General features: G+C 46.0%; 12 non-coding genes across 12 annotated transcripts; 8 read left to right on the top strand and 4 right to left on the bottom strand.

Moving 5' to 3' along the window:
* Positions 1–462: 462 nt before the first annotated feature.
* On the bottom strand, positions 463–535 carry TRNAM-CAU (transfer RNA methionine (anticodon CAU)). The gene has a single exon. It is a non-coding gene; the product is annotated as a tRNA-Met (tRNA).
* Positions 536–655: 120 nt separating this feature from the next.
* On the top strand, positions 656–727 carry TRNAE-UUC (transfer RNA glutamic acid (anticodon UUC)). The gene has a single exon. It is a non-coding gene; the product is annotated as a tRNA-Glu (tRNA).
* Positions 728–1,768: 1,041 nt separating this feature from the next.
* Positions 1,769–1,840, top strand: TRNAE-UUC (transfer RNA glutamic acid (anticodon UUC)). Its single transcript has one exon. It is a non-coding gene; the product is annotated as a tRNA-Glu (tRNA).
* Positions 1,841–2,688: 848 nt separating this feature from the next.
* TRNAM-CAU (transfer RNA methionine (anticodon CAU)) lies at positions 2,689–2,761 on the bottom strand. Its single transcript has one exon. It is a non-coding gene; the product is annotated as a tRNA-Met (tRNA).
* Positions 2,762–2,881: 120 nt separating this feature from the next.
* TRNAE-UUC (transfer RNA glutamic acid (anticodon UUC)) lies at positions 2,882–2,953 on the top strand. The gene has a single exon. It is a non-coding gene; the product is annotated as a tRNA-Glu (tRNA).
* Positions 2,954–3,990: 1,037 nt separating this feature from the next.
* TRNAE-UUC (transfer RNA glutamic acid (anticodon UUC)) lies at positions 3,991–4,062 on the top strand. The gene has a single exon. It is a non-coding gene; the product is annotated as a tRNA-Glu (tRNA).
* Positions 4,063–4,910: 848 nt separating this feature from the next.
* Positions 4,911–4,983, bottom strand: TRNAM-CAU (transfer RNA methionine (anticodon CAU)). The gene has a single exon. It is a non-coding gene; the product is annotated as a tRNA-Met (tRNA).
* Positions 4,984–5,103: 120 nt separating this feature from the next.
* On the top strand, positions 5,104–5,175 carry TRNAE-UUC (transfer RNA glutamic acid (anticodon UUC)). Its single transcript has one exon. It is a non-coding gene; the product is annotated as a tRNA-Glu (tRNA).
* A 1,041-nt stretch (positions 5,176–6,216) lies between these two features.
* On the top strand, positions 6,217–6,288 carry TRNAE-UUC (transfer RNA glutamic acid (anticodon UUC)). Its single transcript has one exon. It is a non-coding gene; the product is annotated as a tRNA-Glu (tRNA).
* Positions 6,289–7,329: 1,041 nt separating this feature from the next.
* TRNAE-UUC (transfer RNA glutamic acid (anticodon UUC)) lies at positions 7,330–7,401 on the top strand. Its single transcript has one exon. It is a non-coding gene; the product is annotated as a tRNA-Glu (tRNA).
* A 1,960-nt stretch (positions 7,402–9,361) lies between these two features.
* TRNAM-CAU (transfer RNA methionine (anticodon CAU)) lies at positions 9,362–9,434 on the bottom strand. Its single transcript has one exon. It is a non-coding gene; the product is annotated as a tRNA-Met (tRNA).
* A 120-nt stretch (positions 9,435–9,554) lies between these two features.
* Positions 9,555–9,626, top strand: TRNAE-UUC (transfer RNA glutamic acid (anticodon UUC)). Its single transcript has one exon. It is a non-coding gene; the product is annotated as a tRNA-Glu (tRNA).
* The last annotated feature ends 374 nt before the right edge of the window (positions 9,627–10,000 follow it).

Here is a 10,000-nt window from a genome sequence, read left to right on the forward strand (position 1 = left end):
TTGTGTGCGCTTTGGCGTACGCACATGCGTACTAGCACATGAAGTTTCTCGGCCGTTCTCGCTCTTCTGCACATTTGCATTGGCAAATATCTATGTGCCAATCTTCTGCAAACCATTCTCTGACAGAGACATCATCTTTTTTTTCCACACCTTTGAAAAAGCCCTTTTGAATTCCTCGGTGCTTTGTTCTTTCTGTGTGATGAAACTAAGGGAAGCATGTCACATAGATGGAAAATGCCTCTGTTGTTCCAGGATGAGTAGACATTGTATCTTGCAAGGTCTGTTGGATGCAGAGCTAAAGATTTTAGCTGGGTGGAATATGGTGGAAGGCAAAAGAGCACTGAAAGCTTGATCTTGCGGTCAATTTTCCATCCATATGGTTTCCTACAAGACCTAAGGGATGAAGAGTATTGTTTTTCATAGATTAAGGACCCCAAGGCTCACAAAATGGTTAAAGAGTAGTGCCCCGTGTGAGGATCGAACTCACGACCTTCAGATTATGAGACTGACGCGCTACCTGCTGCGCTAACGAGGCCAATTAGTGAAAGTGATATGTGTGTCATAGCTGGCCACCATACTTGGAAGCTGATGGCGGTGGCACATCTTTTTTTCCCTTTGGTTTTCTCTATTTTTCTCAAAACAAGGCAGCTAGTTTTCCCATATGGTCTAGCGGTTAGGATTCCTGGTTTTCACCCAGGCGGCCCGGGTTCGACTCCCGGTATGGGAAATGCAAGTCCTTTTAACCACCCGCACACTCCTAGTGCTGAAACCTCAAAGCTGTTTTTCCATTGTAACCTCCAATCATTCCCTTGTTGTCAAAGTACCAAGGGTCAAAGCCAGGGATGCAGACAAGACAGGTCAAGCCGGGTCAGGACAGGAAATGAAATACTATCAGGAACACAGGAACTCACAGGGCAAGCTGAAGTTCATCCAGCAACTAATGGCTCATGCACGCGCTTTGGCGTACGTATATGCGCACTGGCACATGAATTTTCACACATGAATAATATCAGGATCACAGGAACTCACAGGGGAAGCTGAAGATCATCCAGCAACTAATGGCTTATGCTGCTAGCTTTAAATAGGCCACTGGGCACCAGAAATTGTCACGCATTGTGTGCGCTTTGGCGTACGCACATGCGTACTAGCACATGAAGTTTCTCGGCCGTTCTCGCTCTTCTGCACATTTGCATTGGCAAATATCTATGTGCCAATCTTCTGCAAACCATTCTCTGACAGAGACATCATCTTTTTTTTCCACACCTTTGAAAAAGCCCTTTTGAATTCCTCGGTGCTTTGTTCTTTCTGTGTGATGAAACTAAGGGAAGCATGTCACATAGATGGAAAATGCCTCTGTTGTTCCAGGATGAGTAGACATTGTATCTTGCAAGGTCTGTTGGATGCAGAGCTAAAGATTTTAGCTGGGTGGAATATGGTGGAAGGCAAAAGAGCACTGAAAGCTTGATCTTGCGGTCAATTTTCCATCCATATGGTTTCCTACAAGACCTAAGGGATGAAGAGTAGTGTTTTTCATAGATTAAGGACCCCAAGGCTCACAAAATGGTTAGAGAGTAGTGCCCCGTGTGAGGATCGAACTCACGACCTTCAGGTTATGAGACTGACGCGCTACCTGCTGCGCTAACGAGGCCAATTAGTGAAAGTGATATGTGTGTCATAGCTGGCCACCATACTTGGAAGCTGATGGCGGTGGCACATCTTTTTTTCCCTTTGGTTTTCTCTATTTTTCTCAAAACGAGGCAGCTAGTTTTCCCATATGGTCTAGCGGTTAGGATTCCTGGTTTTCACCCAGGCGGCCCGGGTTCGACTCCCGGTATGGGAAATGCAAGTCCTTTTAACCACCCGCACACTCCTAGTGCTAAAACCTCAAAGCTGTTTTTCCATTGTAACCTCCAATCATTCCCTTGTTGTCAAAGTACCAAGGGTCAAAGCCAGGGATGCAGACAAGACAGGTCAAGCCGGGTCAGGACAGGAAATGAAATACTATCAGGAACACAGGAACTCACAGGGCAAGCTGAAGTTCATCCAGCAACTAATGGCTCATGCACGCGCTTTGGCGTACGTATATGCGCACTGGCACATGAATTTTCACACATGAATAATATCAGGATCACAGGAACTCACAGGGGAAGCTGAAGATCATCCAGCAACTAATGGCTTATGCTGCTAGCTTTAAATAGGCCACTGGGCACCAGAAATTGTCACGCATTGTGTGCGCTTTGGCGTACGCATATGCGTACTAGCACATGAAGTTTCTCGGCCGTTCTCGCTCTTCTGCACATTTGCATTGGCAAATATCTATGTGCCAATCTTCTGCAAACCATTCTCTGACAGAGACATCATCTTTTTTTTCCACACCTTTGAAAAAGCCCTTTTGAATTCCTCGGTGCTTTGTTCTTTCTGTGTGATGAAACTAAGGGAAGCATGTCACATAGATGGAAAATGCCTCTGTTGTTCCAGGATGAGTAGACATTGTATCTTGCAAGGTCTGTTGGATGCAGAGCTAAAGATTTTAGCTGGGTGGAATATGGTGGAAGGCAAAAGAGCACTGAAAGCTTGATCTTGCGGTCAATTTTCCATCCATATGGTTTCCTACAAGACCTAAGGGATGAAGAGTAGTGTTTTTCATAGATTAAGGACCCCAAGGCTCACAAAATGGTTAGAGAGTAGTGCCCCGTGTGAGGATCGAACTCACGACCTTCAGATTATGAGACTGACGCGCTACCTGCTGCGCTAACGAGGCCAAATAGTGAAAATGATATGTGTGTCATAGCTGGCCACCATACTTGGAAGCTGATGGCGGTGGCACATCTTTTTTTCCCTTTGGTTTTCTCTATTTTTCTCAAAACAAGGCAGCTAGTTTTCCCATATGGTCTAGCGGTTAGGATTCCTGGTTTTCACCCAGGCGGCCCGGGTTCGACTCCCGGTATGGGAAATGCAAGTCCTTTTAACGACCCGCACACTCCTAGTGCTGAAACCTCAAAGCTGTTTTTCCATTGTAACCTCCAATCATTCCCTTGTCAAAGTACCAAGGGTCAAAGCCAGGGATGCAGACAAGACAGGTCAAGCCGGGTCAGGACAGGAAATGAAATACTATCAGGAACACAGGAACTCACAGGGCAAGCTGAAGTTCATGCAGCAACTAATGGCTCATGCACGCGCTTTGGCGTACGTATATGCGCACTGGCACATGAATTTTCACACATGAATAATATCAGGATCACAGGAACTCACAGGGGAAGCTGAAGATCATCCAGCAACTAATGGCTTATGCTGCTAGCTTTAAATAGGCCACTGGGCACCAGAAATTGTCACGCATTGTGTGCGCTTTGGCGTACGCACATGCGTACTAGCACATGAAGTTTCTCGGCCGTTCTCGCTCTTCTGCACATTTGCATTGGCAAATATCTATGTGCCAATCTTCTGCAAACCATTCTCTGACAGAGACATCATATTTTTTTCCACACCTTTGAAAAAGCCCTTTTGAATTCCTCGGTGCTTTGTTCTTTCTGTGTGATGAAACTAAGGGAAGCATGTCACATAGATGGAAAATGCCTCTGTTGTTCCAGGATGAGTAGACATTGTATCTTGCAAGGTCTGTTGGATGCAGAGCTAAAGATTTTAGCTGGGTGGAATATGGTGGAAGGCAAAAGAGCACTGAAAGCTTGATCTTGCGGTCAATTTTCCATCCATATGGTTTCCTACAAGACCTAAGGGATGAAGAGTAGTGTTTTTCATAGATTAAGGACCCCAAGGCTCACAAAATGGTTAGAGAGTAGTGCCCCGTGTGAGGATCGAACTCACGACCTTCAGAACATGAGACTGACGCGCTACCTGCTGCGCTAACGAGGCCAATTAGTGAAATTGATATGTGTGTCATAGCTGGCCACCATACTTGGAAGCTGATGGCGGTGGCACATCTTTTTTTCCCTTTGGTTTTCTCTATTTTTCTCAAAACAAGGCAGCTAGTTTTCCCATATGGTCTAGCGGTTAGGATTCCTGGTTTTCACCCAGGCGGCCCGGGTTCGACTCCCGGTATGGGAAATGCAAGTCCTTTTAACGACCCGCACACTCCTAGTGCTGAAACCTCAAAGCTGTTTTTCCATTGTAACCTCCAATCATTCCCTTGTTGTCAAAGTACCAAGGGTCAAAGCCAGGGATGCAGACAAGACAGGTCAAGCCGGGTCAGGACAGGAAATGAAATACTATCAGGAACACAGGAACTCACAGGGCAAGCTGAAGTTCATCCAGCAACTAATGGCTCATGCACGCGCTTTGGCGTACGTATATGCGCACTGGCACATGAATTTTCACACATGAATAATATCAGGATCACAGGAACTCACAGGGGAAGCTGAAGATCATCCAGCAACTAATGGCTTATGCTGCTAGCTTTAAATAGGCCACTGGGCACCAGAAATTGTCACGCATTGTGTGTGCTTTGGCGTACGCACATGCGTACTAGCACATGAAGTTTCTCGGCCGTTCTCGCTCTTCTGCACATTTGCATTGGCAAATATCTATGTGCCAATCTTCTGCAAACCATTCTCTGACAGAGACATCATCTTTTTTTTCCACACCTTTGAAAAAGCCCTTTTGAATTCCTCGGTGCTTTGTTCTTTCTGTGTGATGAAACTAAGGGAAGCATGTCACATAGATGGAAAATGCCTCTGTTGTTCCAGGATGAGTAGACATTGTATCTTGCAAGGTCTGTTGGATGCAGAGCTAAAGATTTTAGCTGGGTGGAATATGGTGGAAGGCAAAAGAGCACTGAAAGCTTGATCTTGCGGTCAATTTTCCATCCATATGGTTTCCTACAAGACCTAAGGGATGAAGAGTATTGTTTTTCATAGATTAAGGACCCCAAGGCTCACAAAATGGTTAAAGAGTAGTGCCCCGTGTGAGGATCGAACTCACGACCTTCAGATTATGAGACTGACGCGCTACCTGCTGCGCTAACGAGGCCAATTAGTGAAAGTGATATGTGTGTCATAGCTGGCCACCATACTTGGAAGCTGATGGCGGTGGCACATCTTTTTTTCCCTTTGGTTTTCTCTATTTTTCTCAAAACGAGGCAGCTAGTTTTCCCATATGGTCTAGCGGTTAGGATTCCTGGTTTTCACCCAGGCGGCCCGGGTTCGACTCCCGGTATGGGAAATGCAAGTCCTTTTAACGACCCGCACACTCCTAGTGCTGAAACCTCAAAGCTGCTTTTCCATTGTAACCTCCAATCATTCCCTTGTTGTCAAAGTACCAAGGGTCAAAGCCAGGGATGCAGACAAGACAGGTCAAGCCGGGTCAGGACAGGAAATGAAATACTATCAGGAATACAGGAACTCACAGGGCAAGCTGAAGTTCATCCAGCAACTAATGGCTCATGCACGCGCTTTGGCGTACGTATATGCGCACTGGCACATGAATTTTCACACATGAATAATATCAGGATCACAGGAACTCACAGGGGAAGCTGAAGATCATCCAGCAACTAATGGCTTATGCTGCTAGCTTTAAATAGGCCACTGGGCACCAGAAATTGTCACGCATTGTGTGCGCTTTGGCGTACGCACATGCGTACTAGCACATGAAGTTTCTCGGCCGTTCTCGCTCTTCTGCACATTTGCATTGGCAAATATCTATGTGCCAATCTTCTGCAAACCATTCTCTGACAGAGACATCATCTTTTTTTTCCACACCTTTGAAAAAGCCCTTTTGAATTCCTCGGTGCTTTGTTCTTTCTGTGTGATGAAACTAAGGGAAGCATGTCACATAGATGGAAAATGCCTCTGTTGTTCCAGGATGAGTAGACATTGTATCTTGCAAGGTCTGTTGGATGCAGAGCTAAAGATTTTAGCTGGGTGGAATATGGTGGAAGGCAAAAGAGCACTGAAAGCTTGATCTTGCGGTCAATTTTCCATCCATATGGTTTCCTACAAGACCTAAGGGATGAAGAGTAGTGTTTTTCATAGATTAAGGACCCCAAGGCTCACAAAATGGTTAGAGAGTAGTGCCCCGTGTGAGAATCGAACTCACGACCTTCAGAATATGAGACTGACGCGCTACCTGCTGCGCTAACGAGGCCAATTAGTGAAAGTGATATGTGTGTCATAGCTGGCCACCATACTTGGAAGCTGATGGCGGTGGCACATCTTTTTTTCCCTTTGGTTTTCTCTATTTTTCTCAAAACAAGGCAGCTAGTTTTCCCATATGGTCTAGCGGTTAGGATTCCTGGTTTTCACCCAGGCGGCCCGGGTTCGACTCCCGGTATGGGAAATGCAAGTCCCTTTAACCACCCGCACACTCCTAGTGCTGAAACCTCAAAGCTGTTTTTCCATTGTAACCTCCAATCATTCCCTTGTTGTCAAAGTACCAAGGGTCAAAGCCAGGGATGCAGACAAGACAGGTCAAGCCGGGTCAGGACAGGAAATGAAATACTATCAGGAACACAGGAACTCACAGGGCAAGCTGAAGTTCATCCAGCAACTAATGGCTCATGCACGCGCTTTGGCGTACGTATATGCGCACTGGCACATGAATTTTCACACATGAATAATATCAGGATCACAGGAACTCACAGGGGAAGCTGAAGATCATCCAGCAACTAATGGCTTATGCTGCTAGCTTTAAATAGGCCACTGGGCACCAGAAATTGTCACGCATTGTGTGCGCTTTGGCGTACGCACATGCGTACTAGCACATGAAGTTTCTCGGCCGTTCTCGCTCTTCTGCACATTTGAATTGGCAAATATCTATGTGCCAATCTTCTGCAAACCATTCTCTGACAGAGACATCATCTTTTTTTTCCACACCTTTGAAAAAGCCCTTTTGAATTCCTCGGTGCTTTGTTCTTTCTGTGTGATGAAACTAAGGGAAGCATGTCACATAGATGGAAAATGCCTCTGTTGTTCCAGGATGAGTAGACATTGTATCTTGCAAGGTCTGTTGGATGCAGAGCTAAAGATTTTAGCTGGGTGGAATATGGTGGAAGGCAAAAGAGCACTGAAAGCTTGATCTTCCGGTCAATTTTCCATCCATATGGTTTCCTACAAGACCTAAGGGATGAAGAGTAGTGTTTTTCATAGATTAAGGACCCCAAGGCTCACAAAATGGTTAGAGAGTAGTGCCCCGTGTGAGGATCGAACTCACGACCTTCAGGTTATGAGACTGACGCGCTACCTGCTGCGCTAACGAGGCCAATTAGTGAAAGTGATATGTGTGTCATAGCTGGCCACCATACTTGGAAGCTGATGGCGGTGGCACATCTTTTTTTCCCTTTGGTTTTCTCTATTTTTCTCAAAACGAGGCAGCTAGTTTTCCCATATGGTCTAGCGGTTAGGATTCCTGGTTTTCACCCAGGCGGCCCGGGTTCGACTCCCGGTATGGGAAATGCAAGTCCTTTTAACCACCCGCACACTCCTAGTGCTGAAACCTCAAAGCTGTTTTTCCATTGTAACCTCCAATCATTCCCTTGTTGTCAAAGTACCAAGGGTCAAAGCCAGGGATGCAGACAAGACAGGTCAAGCCGGGTCAGGACAGGAAATGAAATACTATCAGGAACACAGGAACTCACAGGGCAAGCTGAAGTTCATCCAGCAACTAATGGCTCATGCACGCGCTTTGGCGTACGTATATGCGCACTGGCACATGAATTTTCACACATGAATAATATCAGGATCACAGGAACTCACAGGGGAAGCTGAAGATCATCCAGCAACTAATGGCTTATGCTGCTAGCTTTAAATAGGCCACTGGGCACCAGAAATTGTCACGCATTGTGTGCGCTTTGGCGTACGCACATGCGTACTAGCACATGAAGTTTCTCAGCCGTTCTCGCTCTTCTGCACATTTGCATTGGCAAATATCTATGTGCCAATCTTCTGCAAACCATTCTCTGACAGAGACATCATCTTTTTTTTCCACACCTTTGAAAAAGCCCTTTTGAATTCCTCGGTGCTTTGTTCTTTCTGTGTGATGAAACTAAGGGAAGCATGTCACATAGATGGAAAATGCCTCTGTTGTTCCAGGATGAGTAGACATTGTATCTTGCAAGGTCTGTTGGATGCAGAGCTAAAGATTTTAGCTGGGTGGAATATGGTGGAAGGCAAAAGAGCACTGAAAGCTTGATCTTGCGGTCAATTTTCCATCCATATGGTTTCCTACAAGACCTAAGGGATGAAGAGTAGTGTTTTTCATAGATTAAGGACCCCAAGGCTCACAAAATGGTTAGAGAGTAGTGCCCCGTGTGAGGATCGAACTCACGACCTTCAGATTATGAGGCTGACGCGCTACCTGCTGCGCTAACGAGGCCAATTAGTGAAAGTGATATGTGTGTCATAGCTGGCCACCATACTTGGAAGCTGATGGCGGTGGCACATCTTTTTTTCCCTTTGGTTTTCTCTATTTTTCTCAAAACAAGGCAGCTAGTTTTCCCATATGGTCTAGTGGTTAGGATTCCAGGTTTTCACCCAGGCGGCCCGGGTTCGACTCCCGGTATGGGAAATGCAAGTCCTTTTAACCACCCGCACACTCCTAGTGCTGAAACCTCAAAGCTGTTTTTCCATTGTAACCTCCAATCATTCCCTTGTTGTCAAAGTACCAAGGGTCAAAGCCAGGGATGCAGACAAGACAGGTCAAGCCGGGTCAGGACAGGAAATGAAATACTATCAGGAACACAGGAACTCACAGGGCAAGCTGAAGTTCATCCAGCAACTAATGGCTCATGCACGCGCTTTGGCGTACGTATATGCGCACTGGCACATGAATTTTCACACATGAATAATATCAGGATCACAGGAACTCACAGGGGAAGCTGAAGATCATCCAGCAACTAATGGCTTATGCTGCTAGCTTTAAATAGGCCACTGGGCACCAGAAATTGTCACGCATTGTGTGCGCTTTGGCGTACGCACATGCGTACTAGCACATGAAGTTTCTAGGCCGTTCTCGCTCTTCTGCACATTTGCATTGGCAAATATCTATGTGCCAATCTTCTGCAAACCATTCTCTGACAGAGACATCATCTTTTTTTCCACACCTTTGAAAAAGCCCTTTTGAATTCCTCGGTGCTTTGTTCTTTCTGTGTGATGAAACTAAGGGAAGCATGTCACATAGATGGAAAATGCCTCTGTTGTTCCAGGATGAGTAGACATTGTATCTTGCAAGGTCTGTTGGATGCAGAGCTAAAGATTTTAGCTGGGTGGAATATGGTGGAAGGCAAAAGAGCACTGAAAGCTTGATCTTGTGGTCAATTTTCCATCCATATGGTTTCCTACAAGACCTAAGGGATGAAGAGTAGTGTTTTTCATAGATTAAGGACCCCAAGGCTCACAAAATGGTTAGAGAGTAGTGCCCCGTGTGAGGATCGAACTCACGACCTTCAGATTATGAGACTGACGCGCTACCTGCTGCGCTAACGAGGCCAATTAGTGAAAGTGATATGTGTGTCATAGCTGGCCACCATACTTGGAAGCTGATGGCGGTGGCACATCTTTTTTTCCCTTTGGTTTTCTCTATTTTTCTCAAAACGAGGCAGCTAGTTTTCCCATATGGTCTAGCGGTTAGGATTCCTGGTTTTCACCCAGGCGGCCCGGGTTCGACTCCCGGTATGGGAAATGCAAGTCCTTTTAACGACCCGCACACTCCTAGTGCTGAAACCTCAAAGCTGCTTTTCCATTGTAACCTCCAATCATTCCCTTGTTGTCAAAGTACCAAGGGTCAAAGCCAGGGATGCAGACAAGACAGGTCAAGCCGGGTCAGGACAGGAAATGAAATACTATCAGGAACACAGGAACTCACAGGGCAAGCTGAAGTTCATCCAGCAACTAATGGCTCATGCACGCGCTTTGGCGTACGTATATGCGCACTGGCACATGAATTTTCACACATGAATAATATCAGGATCACAGGAACTCACAGGGGAAGCTGAAGATCATCCAGCAACTAATGGCTTATGCTGCTAGCTTTAAATAGGCCACCACTGGGCACC

Source organism: Lithobates pipiens, unplaced genomic scaffold (assembly GCF_037356315.1).
Source record: "Lithobates pipiens isolate NorthernLeopardFrog02 unplaced genomic scaffold, aLitPip1_a1.2 Scaffold_8, whole genome shotgun sequence".
Taxonomy (NCBI): Eukaryota; Metazoa; Chordata; class Amphibia; order Anura; family Ranidae; genus Lithobates; species Lithobates pipiens.